Source organism: Mauremys mutica, chromosome 1, assembly GCF_020497125.1.
Source record: "Mauremys mutica isolate MM-2020 ecotype Southern chromosome 1, ASM2049712v1, whole genome shotgun sequence".
NCBI classification, from domain to species: Eukaryota; Metazoa; Chordata; order Testudines; family Geoemydidae; genus Mauremys; species Mauremys mutica.
The window spans coordinates 374,696,044-374,710,615 of record NC_059072.1 but is presented as its reverse complement, the minus strand read 5'-3'; the positions used below and the strand labels follow the sequence as shown (position 1 = coordinate 374,710,615).

General features: G+C 45.2%; 1 protein-coding gene across 1 annotated transcript in view; it reads left to right on the top strand.

Moving 5' to 3' along the window:
* Nucleotides 1-804: 804 nt before the first annotated feature.
* LOC123375178 (metabotropic glutamate receptor 3-like) overlaps nt 805-14,572 on the top strand; it is a 151,934-nt gene continuing 138,166 nt past the window's right edge. The window contains exon 1 of the mRNA XM_045025906.1: nt 805-887. The gene's annotated coding sequence lies outside the window, so the exon portion shown is untranslated. The remainder of the gene's footprint in view (nt 888-14,572) is intronic.

The window sequence follows — 14,572 nt, the reverse complement described above, 5'->3', positions numbered from 1 at the left end:
AAGAGGAAAAAAAAAAAGCACAACGAGGCAGCATCCAGAGCATCCTCGCAGGGGTGTGGCTCCCCTCTCCCCTTCCTCCAATCAGAACTTTTTAGGAGGGGGCCTCCCAAGAAGATTGATGCGGGGTTGCTAGGAGCTAGCAGCGTCTCCCGTTCTTGCCCGGGCTGCCAGTGCAGGTGCAGAGCGGTGGGGAGAGCAGCTGATCGCATTGCTCCGTGTGTGGCTCATGCAGTCGCCCAGCAGCGTGGGAGCGCAGGATGCTCCTGCTTCCGAGGACCCCGTGCCGGTCCCAGCTCCCGGGCCGCGCCCAGAGCAAGAGCCAGCTTCAAAGTTATCCCTAGAGAGATAATCCTCCCCGCCCCCCCGCCCGCGGATCTGCAGGCAGCTGGCGCTGGCTGGGAATAGGGAGCCTGCACAATCTGCCCCCCTCGCCTCCCTTCTCTTGACAGCCCCGGCCAGGCTGGTAATTTAAGGCTCTGCACCAAGCTCCCCGCAGCTGAAAGGAGGGAAGGATGCGGCTCCGCAGCAGGGAGCCCCCGGTAGAAGCCTGGCCGAGGCGAGCCCCAGTCGGGCCGGTGCGCGGGAAGCGGGCTCAGGAGAAGCGAGGCGCAGGGAAGCGGGGGGTTAATTGGTGAGCGCAGATCCCCCCCCCCCCTCACACCCAGCCTCCCCCCTCCCTCCCAGGCGCACGGGAGGCCTTGATGCGCTGCCAGCGGGACCCGGTCCAGAGCCGGGGGGGACGCTGCTCTCCCCGCACAAGTTTGGACTTTCCGGGGGGTGGCGAACTCCCTCGCGGATCTTAAAGGGCAAATGAGAGGGAGCGCGGAGCCCGGCAGCGATCCGGAGCCCAGGAGCAGCCGCGCACCCGGGAGGTCCCTTCCCGCACGGTAAGGCGAGGACCGCGGCGCCGCCGCTGCTGCTGCTGCCGCTGCCCGGGCGCGGCTTGCGGCGCGATCCCGGGGGAAGTTATCCGGGGCAGGGGGGGGGGGTATTTGCCTAGAGATGCAGGGATTGGCGGGCGGGGATGGGGGGCAGGTGATCGAGGGTTGCCATGGGCCCCTCTGCTGCACAGGGCAGGTAGGGCGCGGGGGACCCCGCGAGCCCCCAGACCCCGGGGCTTTCCCGGGTTTGCAAACCCATCGCCCGTCGCGTCGGCTCCGCACCGTGACTCGGTGGTACCCGGCGGCGCGAAGTGAAACGGGCTCCGCGGCTCACCCGAAGCACAGCGCCTGCAGCCAGATGTTGCCCAGAGGTTCTCAGGGGGAACTGAAGTTCCCGTCCGTTTGGTTCCCAAGCGCGGGTGGCCACTGGCAAGCCAGCCTGGAAGCTACTAGCCGGCCCCTAGCTCAGCGCATGGTCTTGTCTGGAGGGGAGAGCAGGCTGGGGGGAGAGAGATGGGGAACACAGCGCATTGACAGGGCTACACTGCTCCTTAGAGATTTCTGCCGGGATTTGGTTGCTCCCAGGACCCTAAGCTTGGAGTTCTGTAAACGATATAGAATAACTATACCTGCATGTATCCAGCCGTGTGTACATAGATGTGCATATCCGTGTGAATAACTGTATTTTCTCTATTTGTGTGTGCCCATGTGTATATGCATCTGTCTATATGTGTATGTGTGTCTATACACATGTGTGTTTGTGTCCATATGTGTGCCTATCTATATGTGTATATACGCATATATCTATCCATGTGTGTGTAACTATCTTTGTGTAGTATGTGTGTAAAAAAAAGTATATATATTAACAACTCTCTGAAGGTGGGTGATTTTTATGCATATACATGTACATAAATATGTATGAGTGCAGAAGCAAGAGATAATATATATATTTATGTGGCTGTACGGTTTTTCCAAGTTATCCTAAAGCTTCAGTTATGTATTTTTTTTAAATCCCCAAATGTCACTAATCTTAGCATTTTGATTCAAACCAAGCAAAACACAAAAAAATCAGTATTCAGGCTAATGCTGCTTTGGTCTAAGTTAAGGATAAAGCTGCTCCTTTTAACTTTTCTCTGCTTTTTCACAGTTTATGTCACTTGCTGAAGACGGTGTAAAACATATTCTAAATAGTTGATTCATTTTAAAAAATCTTCCTTGGCAGCTTGTGAAACCAAATTGCTTAAGACGCAGACTAGCAAATATTTAAGCTTGTGTAAATACATGTCTGGAGTTGCTTAAATCTGCATGAAAACAATTTGAAAGGTGTATCTTCCACCTGATTAAATACATATTTTAGAACAATGACAATACATTTCTAGATACATTTCGCTTATAATGCTTACAAGCCATTAAGAGTTAGTCTACTGACTACATATTTTAATACATGCAATGATTAGAAAACATAACTTACTCTAAAGAGAGTTGGCAATTGCAAAAATACAAGTTAAGGCATTTTTTTCCAAATTGAGGACAATTTTATACAGTGCCTTTTATCCTCGAGGATAGATCAATGATCAATATAAATCCTTCTTAATTAATTGATTAATGAGCAGAATAATAGGAATGGCTATGGTCTACTCTGAAATAACACATTCTTCCCCCATCCCTTCCAAAATACACCAATCAATGTACTGTCCACCAAACCTCATTGTTTCTATGATTACTCATTTTAGAGGTAAAAGAATGAAAATCAACATTAAGTAAAAAATGCCCACCATTTTTTCCCCTGCTGTGTAACTTAAAAATAAGCAAAATTGCTATTTTTATCAAGTACATTAAAATATAAATCTTGCTTCTGTGCTGAGACACGGCTTTTTGTTGCTGTTTGTTTTGTTTGAGTTGTTTTTATTGATGGCCTAGTTATACTCCTCTGCAAATGATGATTTTTAATGTAAATGTTGCCACCCCTGGTAAATGTAACAGAATGCTAGCATTCAAAGAGTGAATCCTTGGCAAGGTGCGGGGATCAAGTTCCTCTCTGGATCTTGTTTGCATCTTTATACTTAGATAATATCTGCTGGAGCAAGTTTTGAAAGTAAGCGCAAACACCAAACCAAAAGAAACATAGAGGTAATAATACTTATCAGTTCAACGATCTGTGCTGTTTAAGTGGAATTTAATTTAGAAATGGGTAAAGTAATGGGGTGGGGGAAGGGAAGATACACTGTTACATCTTGATATTGAAAGGAAGATTTGTACAGATGTTTTGTGCAAACAAGATAGCCACAGGGGAAAATCCTATAGAATTTAATAGTGTTCTAGCTAATAGGGTTCTGTACGAATCACTATAAAACCTTTATGAAGCTTAATTCTAATCTGATTTGCCCTGGTTTAAATCAGGAGTAATTAGTTTGACATCAATGGTCCAGATCCTTAGCTGGTGTAATTGAGTTCAATGGAGCTACCCCAGTTTACACCAGCTGAGGATCTGGTTTAATAGTGTGAGTTCAGAATCAAGCCTGTACACTTTAGTAAAGCAGGAGATCCTGGCTATATACATTTGTTGAAGCATACTATAGGAGTCTACTGCAGGAAAGATCATTCTCTATTGAATTATATAGGATGGTTCAGAAAACCCATAGAAAGGTTATTTTTTTCTATTAATTCTCCATTAGAGACCAGAATTTCAAAGCTTTGTCTCTCCTTACACACAGTATAATAATAATTAATCATTTTGTTTATAAAGCACCTACCCACCAAAGCTCTCAAGAAGTTGTACAGCAATGTTATCGATACTGCATGGCACAATACAGGATAATACAGTATTACTGTTTGTGTGTAAACATATATAATGAGAAGTGCAGGGAGTTGTTCAAACTGTGGTGAAGAAATCCATGTAGTATCGACTGGCTTCTCTTTCTGAGTATTGATGTCAAGTTTACTGATGGTTTCAACCAGATGGTTATCACTAAGTGATCCAGGCCCATTCTTGATCAGACGCTAAGGTTGATTGTCCCTTGCCATATGCAGGGAAATATGGAGGCATAAGGTGCTCCCTTACTCCTTTGCATGGGATGCACCTGCAGCCTCCCCATGGTCACGACTCCCCTTCCCATGAAGGGGTGGGAAATGGGCAGGGCTTTGGTTCCACCCACCCCAACAATGCATCAAGCAGTGCGGAGGGGAAAGTAATCTACGACTTCTCTATGCTGGTTTCCCCCATGGAACAAGTTGGGAGCCAAGAGATGGAGTCTCTTCCCTGGGATAGTGCAGCTATGGGCTACCCCTTCCGCAGGGCAGATTGCAAAGTGATGCTCTAGCCCTAAACTGGGGAAAAGGAGTGGGGCATAGTGTAAAACGTATGTTTTCATTTAAAATCATCTCTTTACTTGAATAGTAGAACTGCCAGGACAAAAGACAAGATTTTCTCACAGGCTTTGTAATATCCAGCTCTAGGCTGGGAACAACTTCAGTGCAAGTGTGTGTGAGTTTTTCCATTGCTACAGACAAAAAAGCAATTGGCTACACAAGTGTTTCAGTTTCTACTGGGAGGTAAGGCTATCGCTGCCTCCTCTGGTATGCTCAGAATACAATGGCCAATGTCAGTGAAACTGTCACCGTGTATATTTTACTGCAGGGTTTTTCTGTATTTTTTTTCAGTATTCCATGAAAATTACAAGGAATATAATACGTAGTTTCAAGCTGTGTGTTAACTCAGTGGTGTCGGATCATCAGTCGATATAAATCAGTGCAGTTCCATTGAAATCAAAGGGCACTGAAGTCAATGGAGCTACATGAATTTATACCGAGGATCTATCCCAATATTCCTTTTATCTTCATATTGGCCCCATGAAGCTAAAATGATATAATTGGAAACAATGTAATGGCATTATGCACAGCTACAATGGAACTAATGGAACTTTAAGTAGTAGTCTTCATACTATATAGATATAGGGCCTTGTTGTCAACTGGTGTAGATCAGCATAACTCCATGGAAATCAATGGAGTTAGACAAATCTGCACCAGCTGAGGATCTACTGCATAACCTGTTGCATAAAATGGTATAAAAACACAATTGTAAAAGGATAACTAAAAAAGCTCATTCTACGCTACAGTCTGTTCTTAGATGCAGACACCAGCCTCATTACAACAATCATGATTATAACAAAATGGCCAGTAGCAAGTGCCTACACTGAAGAACTTACAATCGAAAGCCCCAATTCAATAAAGTACTTAAGCATGTGCCTAATTTCAAACACCTAAGTAAGCCCATTGACTTCATTGAGACTGCTCGTATGCGTAAAGTTTGGCACATGCTTAAGTACCTTGCTGAATGGGGCCTATGGCTCTGATCCAGCACCATTACAGTCAATGGGAGCTTTGCCACTTATTTTGATGAGTGTAGAGTCCGTGAACAAATGAAGATGGTGGAAAAACAAGACAGGATATGCATTAAGTAGGGAATGCACAGCAGAGCTTAAACACTTCATGGATAAAGATTTTTTCCAAGGTTTCTTGTAGGGGACTGAGAGACCCTAGAGCCTTCAAATGGGGAGGTTTTTTTCAGATACAAATGGGTGGCATGGGAATAGGCACAAAAGTCAGAAATGGATGAAGAGGAAAATGGGGTAATGAGTGATAAAGCCTGGGAGGAACACAAAGAGCTTCAGGCAATGGAAAAATGACTCAAGGAGAAGAAGACCAAGCTGGACCTGGAGTAAGTGTAAAAGCAATGTGAAGATTCAAGGATGACTGATACGTGGTCAGAGCAGCAGGGAAAGAAAGATGGTTTTGGTAGCTGCATTTTGGGTTGATGGAAGTGGAGAGAGTTAACAGTGGAGGAGGAGAAGCTGCAGTAATTAAAGCATGAAATTGCAATGGCGAGGAAGGCGTGAATTTTGGAGGTGGTGTAGAGGTTGCAACTGCTGAATTTGGCAAGGAGTGGAGAGAGATGACACTAAGAATGCCATCTTATTCAGTGGAGAGGATGTTGGTGATAGAGATGGGGAGAAGGGAGATGTTTATGGAGGAGATTTCAGGGAGTTAACTGAGTCACATGAAAGGAGATATCAGAGAGCCAGGTGGAGATATGAAAATGGGGAAAAAATTGAAAGTTCACGTGTGCCTGCAAATTTTTTCAGAGAAACCAGAGCAGGGGTGGGCAAATGTTTTGGGCTGAGGGCCACATCTGGGTGGGGAAATTGTATGCAGGGCCGGGGCAGGGGGTTGTGGTGCAGGAAGGTGTGTGGGGTGTGGCAGGGGGTGTGGTGTGCAGGAAGGGGCTCAGGGCAAGGGATTGGGGCAGAGGAGGGGTGTGACATGTATAAGGGGACTCAGGGAAGGGGGTAGGGGTGCAGGAGGGGTGCAGAGTGCAGGAGAAGTCTCAGGGAAGGGGTGCAGAAGGGTTGCGGACTGAGGGAGGGGGCTCAGGGCAGGGGGTTGGGGTGCAGGAGGGGTGCAGGGTGTCGCAGGGGGTTCAGGGGAGGGGGTTGGGATGACCAGGGGTGCAGCAGGGGGCTCAGGGTAGGGGGTTGGGGTGCAGGAGGGGTGCGAGGTGCAAGCAGGGGGCTCAGGGCAGGGAGTTGGGGGGCGGGGTGCAGGAGGGGTTCGGGCTCCAGCCTGGCACCACTTACCTAAAGCGGCGGCGCACACCGAGACCAGGGCAGGCTCCCTGCATGTCTGCCCTGATCCCACGCCGCGCCGCTCCAGGAAGTGCTGCGGCCCCTAGGGGAGGAGGGGCAGAAGGCTCCGCGTGCGCTGCCCTTGCTGCACCTCCAGGTACCTCCCTCGAAGCTCCCATTGGCCACAGTTCCCCATTCCTGGCCAATGGGAGCTGCAGGGGACAGTGCCTGGAGGCAAAGGCAATGCACGGAGCCCTCTGTCCCCCCCCACCCCCCCTCCAAGGGCCGCAGGGACGTGATGCCGGACGCTCCTGAGAGTGGCGTGGGGCTCATGGCACAACAAGGGGCAATCCTGCGGGCCAGATCCAAAGCCCTGTGGAGCCAGATCTGGCCCGCGGGCCGTAGTTTGCCCACCCCTGAACCAGAGTAAAGCTGATATGACTAAACCTGTGTGAGCAAATTGCATCACTCAGGAGGAGAGTGGAGGAAGAAAAGGGGAGGGCCCTGGTGTGACCGGAATCCCCGGGGAGCCAGCTGAGGTCACTCAATTAGGGTGAACTGCAAAGAATGAGGCAGGCAATCTCCAAAGCTGGTGGATATTCCAATACTTAGATTTACCAAGCCAGCACAAAACAGCTTCTGTTAGACCCCACTGGTTACTCGGAAATCAACAACACAATTCCCTTAAAGTAACTCAGCCTCAGGCCTCCACCTAGACACCCAAGTCAAATATGATGAGGATTAATGAAAATCTTATTCATCATAGAAAAAAGTTCAACCAGTCCCAAAGGATCGGACACATTACCTCCCAGGTTAATGAATATTCTAGATCTTACCCAAATACATGCTTACAACCAATTCTTATTAACTAAACTAAAATTTATTTTAAAAAAAGGAGAGAGAGTATAGGGTTAAAAGATCAGTATACACTCAGACATGAGTCGGTCTTGAGATTCAGATTCATAGCAGAGATGGTGAGCTTTGTAGATGCAGAGTTCTTTCAGAAATAGTTCCTAGTTTATAGTCAGTCTATATATTCAGAGTGATCCAGTTAGAACTGGGATCTCAGTGTTGTGGCTTAAGTTTCCCCTGCATTGAAGCATCAAGCAGATCTGAGATGACAGGATCAGGACCAAGGGTCTTTTATACAATTTTCTAGCAGCCACTTGACCATACAGTCCTGGGAGAACAGTAGGCTTTTGATGTAACCTTCTGTTTCCTAAACCTCACCGGTAATTAACTACATGGATTAACATAAAATAATTTATCCATTAAGCTGTTTATCACAAACCTTAACGAGACGCATAGACAATGATATTATTTTATCCAAGATTCATCTAAATGTTAATATTCCCTTTTGATCTCTAAATCAATAGCGATAGTGACAGATAGGAACTGTCTGTTTACATGGTTAACATTTAACAAGCTATACTTAACATATACAATTCATATCACCTTTAATTCTCTAACAATACAGGCTTGCATTTAAAAGTTCTAGCCTACTTAGCATGGAATGGCGTTAGTTACCATTTACATAGTATTCTAACATCTCTCTAATGGTTGGCTCTGATCATGTATTCTGCAGCATGCTTAACCCTTTCTGGTTATGTGTCACACTTTGTATAAGATTTGTTGCAATTATATAATAGTGGTAGCAACAATGGTTTGCACAGTCATAGTTTAATTAGATAATGTCACACCTGGATGTTGTCCAGAAAAAATAAATGAGCAGGGGAGGAGGAATGTGATAGAGACCCTTAAGGAGACAATGAAGAAGTGGTCAGAGATGTCAGAGAAGAATCAAGCAAACACAAGTATTGGGGGAGGTGAGACAATGATCTGCAATGTCAAAGGCAGCTGATAGATCAAGGAGACGAAGCACACAGATGTGGCCTTTAGACATGGCCAGGAGGTCTTCAGAAACTCGGGTGAGAAAAGTGTTGGTGGAGTGAAGACAATGAAAGCCAGATTGCAGGGCCTCAAAGGAAGACACCTTGAGGAAAGGGATTAATGGGAGGAAAAACTGATCCCCTGTTTAGAGCATCTGTCAAGCAGTTCAGAAGCAGGGCTGAGGAGGCAGATAGGATAGCAGTCAGAGAGGCAGGTGGGTTTTTCAGGATGAGAAACCAGAGCTTTTTGTGTGAAGATCGACGGTTCCTGAAGAGAGGGCAGAGAGAGAGAGGAGAAAGGGGAAGAGAAGGCGCAGAGATCCCAGTGGGTGGTGTAGATTATAGGAGCATAAGGATTGGAAGGGACCTTCTGGGTCCATTGAATCCAGTCCCCTGCTATTTCAGGCAACCCTGTCAGATAATTCCATTCATAAACTTATCAAGCTCCATCTTAAAACTATCTAACTTGTTTTTCCCCATTACTCCTATTGGACAACTGTTATGCCCCTGAAGCAGCCCATGTGGTACAGAAAGGGAGAAGGCCGGGGCTTGGGTAGAGAGCCTGAGGAGGGAAGCAAAGGGAATTAGAGACCCATGACTCACTGAGTGTAAATGCCTTGCCAGGGAAATAACTACCCTGAGGGAAGAAAGAGCAACTGGAAAAATAGGAAATGTTAGTAAGTGGGTGCATCATTAGCTGACAAGTGTAGTAGGGGCTTTATAATGTCCTGTTTTTCCAAGGGACTCTCCAATTGGCCACAATTTCACACTCAAATCAGGGACCACTTTGTTTCATTTAGATCTGAAATGTAGGTCAGGCCAGCTACATCGCACAGGGGTGTGAAAGCCCAGTGCAGACCGTGCTAGGTCAACAGAAGAGTTGTTCTGTTGACCTAGCTACTGCCTCTTGGGAGGTAGATTTACTACAGCAATGGAAGAACACCTTTCGTTGCTATAGTAAGTGTCTACACTACAGTGCTACAGCAGCAAAGAATCCTGTGGCACCTTATAGACTAACAGACGTTTTGCAGCATGAGCTTTCGTGGGTGAATACCCACTTCTTCAGATGCAAGTGCAACTGCAGTGCTGCAGCTATGCTTCTGTAACATTTCTAGTGTAGACAAGCCTTAAGACACTGAATGTCCAGACTGCTGACCTGCCAACCCTCATCCTGTGCAGTTCTGAAAACTATCAACTTCTGTGCATTTGTGATTTCCTGTCCCCAAAGGCATGTGGTATTAGGCGAAGCCAAAAGATACTCTGCAGTCTGAAAGGTATGGTTCTGCAGACAATTTACTGAGTCTAAGTTTCGGCCGTGCTGACTTTTCCTTGCCATAAGTGTTGCATAAAAACCTGCTTAGATGTGTTGCCAATGTAGAGCTGACTGTCTGCACTGTGTGAGTTTTATACATCTTTCAGCTGAATCAAAGATCCAAATGTAGCATTCGGGGACATCACTGATCTGTGACAATCACTGGAGCACTTTGTGCTTGTAAACCAACAAGAGGATTGCACTGATCCATAGAGTATGGAAAGGGACAGATTTTCAAAAGAATTCAGCATCCACCAGCCCCCACTTATGCCTCTAAATAAATGGCCTGGTTCCACTCAAGTGCCTAAATGAAACAGCCAGATTTTCAGCTGCTGGGTTCTGCGTAGTTTTAAAATCTGGTCCTAAACAGTTTCTCATCAGTGACAGATGAAATAAGGAGAATATTCTCCGTTTTACTTATTCATTACAAAGTGCTATGTGCAACAGAGCATGATACAATGGAAATTGCTTATGAAACATACTATATGTTGCAATACAATATGCTATACAATACTGTATTGTGTAGTCATGATTAGGGATCTATTAAAGCTAAAGGAGCATTGCCACTGACTTCACTGGGTGTTGGTAGTCCCCAGGGTAATGGATTTGTGGTTGCATATATTTGTGTATGTCTCAGTGAGTGCACAAGCTTTTATTTCTGCATTCTTTAGCTACAATGTTTGGATCTTGTAATTTCTGCCAGGGATTATTAATTTATTAGCGGCAATTGTAATCACAATGGGGTATATATTTCTCAGTAAAGAAATTATGATGGCAGCCAGAATAGAGCATATTAAATAATATAGAGGAGAAACCCATATATAGCCATAGGGACTAGTTAAAGACACAATGTTGGTTAGTATAGAATGGGCATCCTGCAGTCACAACCACACACAGACATCTGTGAAAAATCAAGGCACAACATTTGGGAACATGTCCCCTGCCCTTATAACATGGGGAGATTGGCTGAAATTTTTCTTCCACAGCCTTCATTTTTCATATAAATAGATAGATACCTTATACTAAGACACACAGGGACCAATCCTGCAACCCTTACTCTTACAAAGGGGCTACCTTAGTCCTATTGACTGGGATTATTCTCATGGGTAAGCATTGTAGAATTGAGTCCCTGTCTAAAACGATACAAATTATTATCAGTATTTTACTTCTAATAAAAAATTGACCGTGCCAAACAAAAGACAATTTTTGGAGGAAGTGAATGAGCATCTTTGCTGAGGATATATATTAACCTGGGTTTTAGTTCAATGGAAATTAAATTGTCCAGGTATTGAGCTGGATTCTCAGCTAGTTTAAATTGGCATCGCTCTGTTGATGTCAGTGGAGCTACATCAATTTATACCAGCTGAGGGTCTAGCCCATAAGTTCCTGAATTTTTAATGGATCCTTCACTGAAATTGGGCTCAGTCCAACATCCTGTACAGTCAATGGGAAATTTGCCGTTCACTTCAGTATGCAATGTATCAGGCTTCTATCTGTGGTCCAAAAGATTCTGTCTAGAGTAGCACCCACAACAAATCAAGGTCTTGGTTTTAGCTGCTAGCAATTACATTTTATCACTACTCTAGATCTCTGTCTTGTAAAAAAAATCACATTCAGTCTAGTAATCTGACCGCAAAGTCATAGATCAGCATTTGGTAAAATTCAGTACAAGAGGACTTCATACATTGTTAATTTGTACACCTCGTTCTTTGCACACACAGAAAAGAGCATCTGTGTCTCCTCTCTTCCCTTGAAAGTTTTGACATCAAAGAGCTACAGTGAACTTTCATATGACTAGAATATTTACAAAATGTGCTATAAAAATGACTACTCCAGAGTTATTTCTAAGTATTATAAATTGGTAGAACTAAACTATGTTTGTTAAATACATGGACAATGTCCATGTTTCCGATGCATTCTTCTTGGCTTTTTCAATTGGACTTGCTCACTTTCTCATTAATTGGCAACACTCAAACTTATGATGGGGCCTCCATTGTCATTTGATCTGGACAGATATTGCGTTTCCATTATTTATTTATGGACCTGATCCTGTGTGTTGCCAAGTGCTGTCAGCTCCTGATGAAGTCAGTGTGAATTAAGGGCACTCGGCACCACATGGGATCTCAGCATTTTGTTAAATCAGGCTCTTGTTACTCTACCTACTCCCAAAAGCCAAGGAAGGGGAGAGTTCTTTAAGGGAATGCAAGATCAACATTAATGTCAACATCAGCCAGTTCTTCTGAGTCATCTTGTTAGCAACCACATTTCTGATAAAGGAAAATCTACAGCTACTCCGCTTCCCTTGACATTAAAGGAGACATTTACCTTCTCTTTTGTAGCCAACAAGCATGCCTAATCCTAGGGATCTTCACTGTAGAACAATTACAGTAATATCAGGAGCAACATGCAACCAGTCCTTTTCCCATCCATTTGTCTGTCTATTATGTGGTTAATAAGGCTATGTTTACACATGGGTAATCCTGAGATCGATTTATTAAAATGAGTTTATGAGTTAAAAGGGAAGAAGATCTAATGGAATAGTCCAGGGAATACAAATCAGGTGAGATGACTTTTAGAGAATAGTAATTTTGCTTCCTGAAACTGACTTGAAATCTCCAGGAAGAAAACTGCCCAGCTTAAAGCAACCTGTTCTTTTTTCACTCAGAAGTGATCTCGAATTAATTGTGCAGTTTAGCTGAACTTGGTTTTCCTTAGTATCCTAAGAGAAAAGCTCTGAGAGACTGGGAATTTTAACTTGTTTGAAATGTAAACTCAGTATATTGGCATCACTTTTTAACACTCCAGAAACTGGCAGGAGGGGAAAAAAGCAAACAAAGCAAACAAAGAGGAAAAAAAGCAAACAAAGAGGAAAAAAAGGTGACAGGAATCACCCTCAGTGAAAGGCAGATAATGAAAATGTGGGGAAAGGTCTTTATTTTAAGAATTGCCTTTCCAAGGCCACTTAAAATGATATTTACAATGTCAGACTCTTTATTATTATTAGACCTCTTCAAAAATGGGTGAAGCGGGAAGGAAATTTCCCATTTTTTTTGTATTTAGTTATTAATTTGCTTTTTTCAACATTTTCAAAATTTCTCAACTATTATAATACATTTCATTTCATTTCAATTTAGCCAAGATTTCTCCCAGAAGCAGGTATCTGGGGCATTCCGCAGGTGTTGTGGACTGTTTTTGTACCCTGCGGAGCAGGTTCTGATACCCTTATACACCCTGGCACTACTCAGTATGAATAAGGGTATCTGAATGTGGCCCAAGTGCAGTATCCAGATTCTAAAGGCTAGACTGTGATTTTAGCCATAGCTCTAAGCCAGAGGTGGAGCATAAACTGCACCTCCCAGGAGTAGCCACAGGAGGCGTTGTCACTCAGAGAAACCACTATAAGACACAGTTCCTACTCTTCTTCCTTCTTGATCCCAAAGGCTACTACTATGTAACCCTCTGCTGGATCCAGTGCTCTGGCCAGTTAGTAGGAGGGTGAAGCCATTCCCCGCCCCTTCCAGCTGATGAATCCTGGCCCACCTGCTCCAAGGAAGGACTAGACAGATGGGTAGCCCTACTTACTCCCACATGCCTTAATCCAAGATGTAAGGAATAGTAGATGCCCTCACTCCCTCTGACTTCCCTGCAAGGACATGCAGCCCGAGTGAGAATCTAGTCCTGAATGAGGATGCTCTTTGATTTGGCCTCTCTAGATGAAATGGCACATGCAGCACCTTATGCCTAATGAACCATGCCGCCCACAATGATCCACGAACATTTGTGATTTTTAAAACAAAGGCACAGCTCTCAAGCTTGCGCCCCAGGAGAATTCTAGCAAATGAGTTTACTTGCAAGAATGTCCCTGAAACGGGGCCACATTCATCTAGTCAGGCAACTGGCTCTGAATTGCGGCCCTTGATGGCAACTGTGTGTTAAGAAGAAAATGTGTGTTTGCTTGAGAACTGAATGTGCATTTGTTCCCTGAGCTGCACCCTGTGATTTTTAAACTGATGTGCTTGAATCAGCCTTGTCACTAGGGAGTGGGAGGCATCCCACCTTTTCTCTGCAGCCCCAGCAGTAGCTCTGGAATGAGTGGGACGTGCTGTCCCTTCCCTGCTGCAGCTGCTCAGCAGCTCCCCCTCTGGCTGCCCACTGCATCACAGCAAAGGGAGGAGAATTCTTCCATTGACAGCATCCTTTCCAGGCTGTGGGAACCCCAGGGAAAGCTCAAACAGCTCTGCCTGAGCTTAACAGAGTGCCCAGCTAGGGAATGCTCCTTCCCCACACATACACACAGGGCAGACCAGGAGAGGGGGGAAGGGGGAGAAGATGAGAACTAACAACTAGTTACAGCTCCCTGATTTTCTGCCCCAGAGCAGGTTAGAGCACCTGGTGAGCTGCTCTAACTTGTGCCAGCTCCAGATGGTGCCCAACAGACTAGTCACCAGGTCAACAGCATGCACCAGCCACTCCTTTCCTTGACCTTGACCTGCCTCCGTGCATGCCCACATGCCCCCTGCACCAGGTGCTTTGAGAAAGGAAGCATAGGAGCCAGATAGATTGGCACTACACCTGCTATGACATGTGGCTGGTTTCCGCTCCCTTTGCAGCACACAAGTGGCACAAATGGAGTGGTGAAGGCCAGAGAACCTACCCCAAGGTATTGATTGTGGTCCCTTGGCCTTTGTGAAATAATATATTTGGCCCCAGGCTGGAATAGTTGGACTCCGCTGGTCTAAGGAGGACCAGTAAAACAGAGGGAGGCGAGACTGTGGACACACAGCACACAGCAAAGGTGTGTGTGCAGCTGGGTATGCTCCCCCCTCCCTTGAACGAGCTGTGCGACAGCCCATAGATCAGAGACATGCT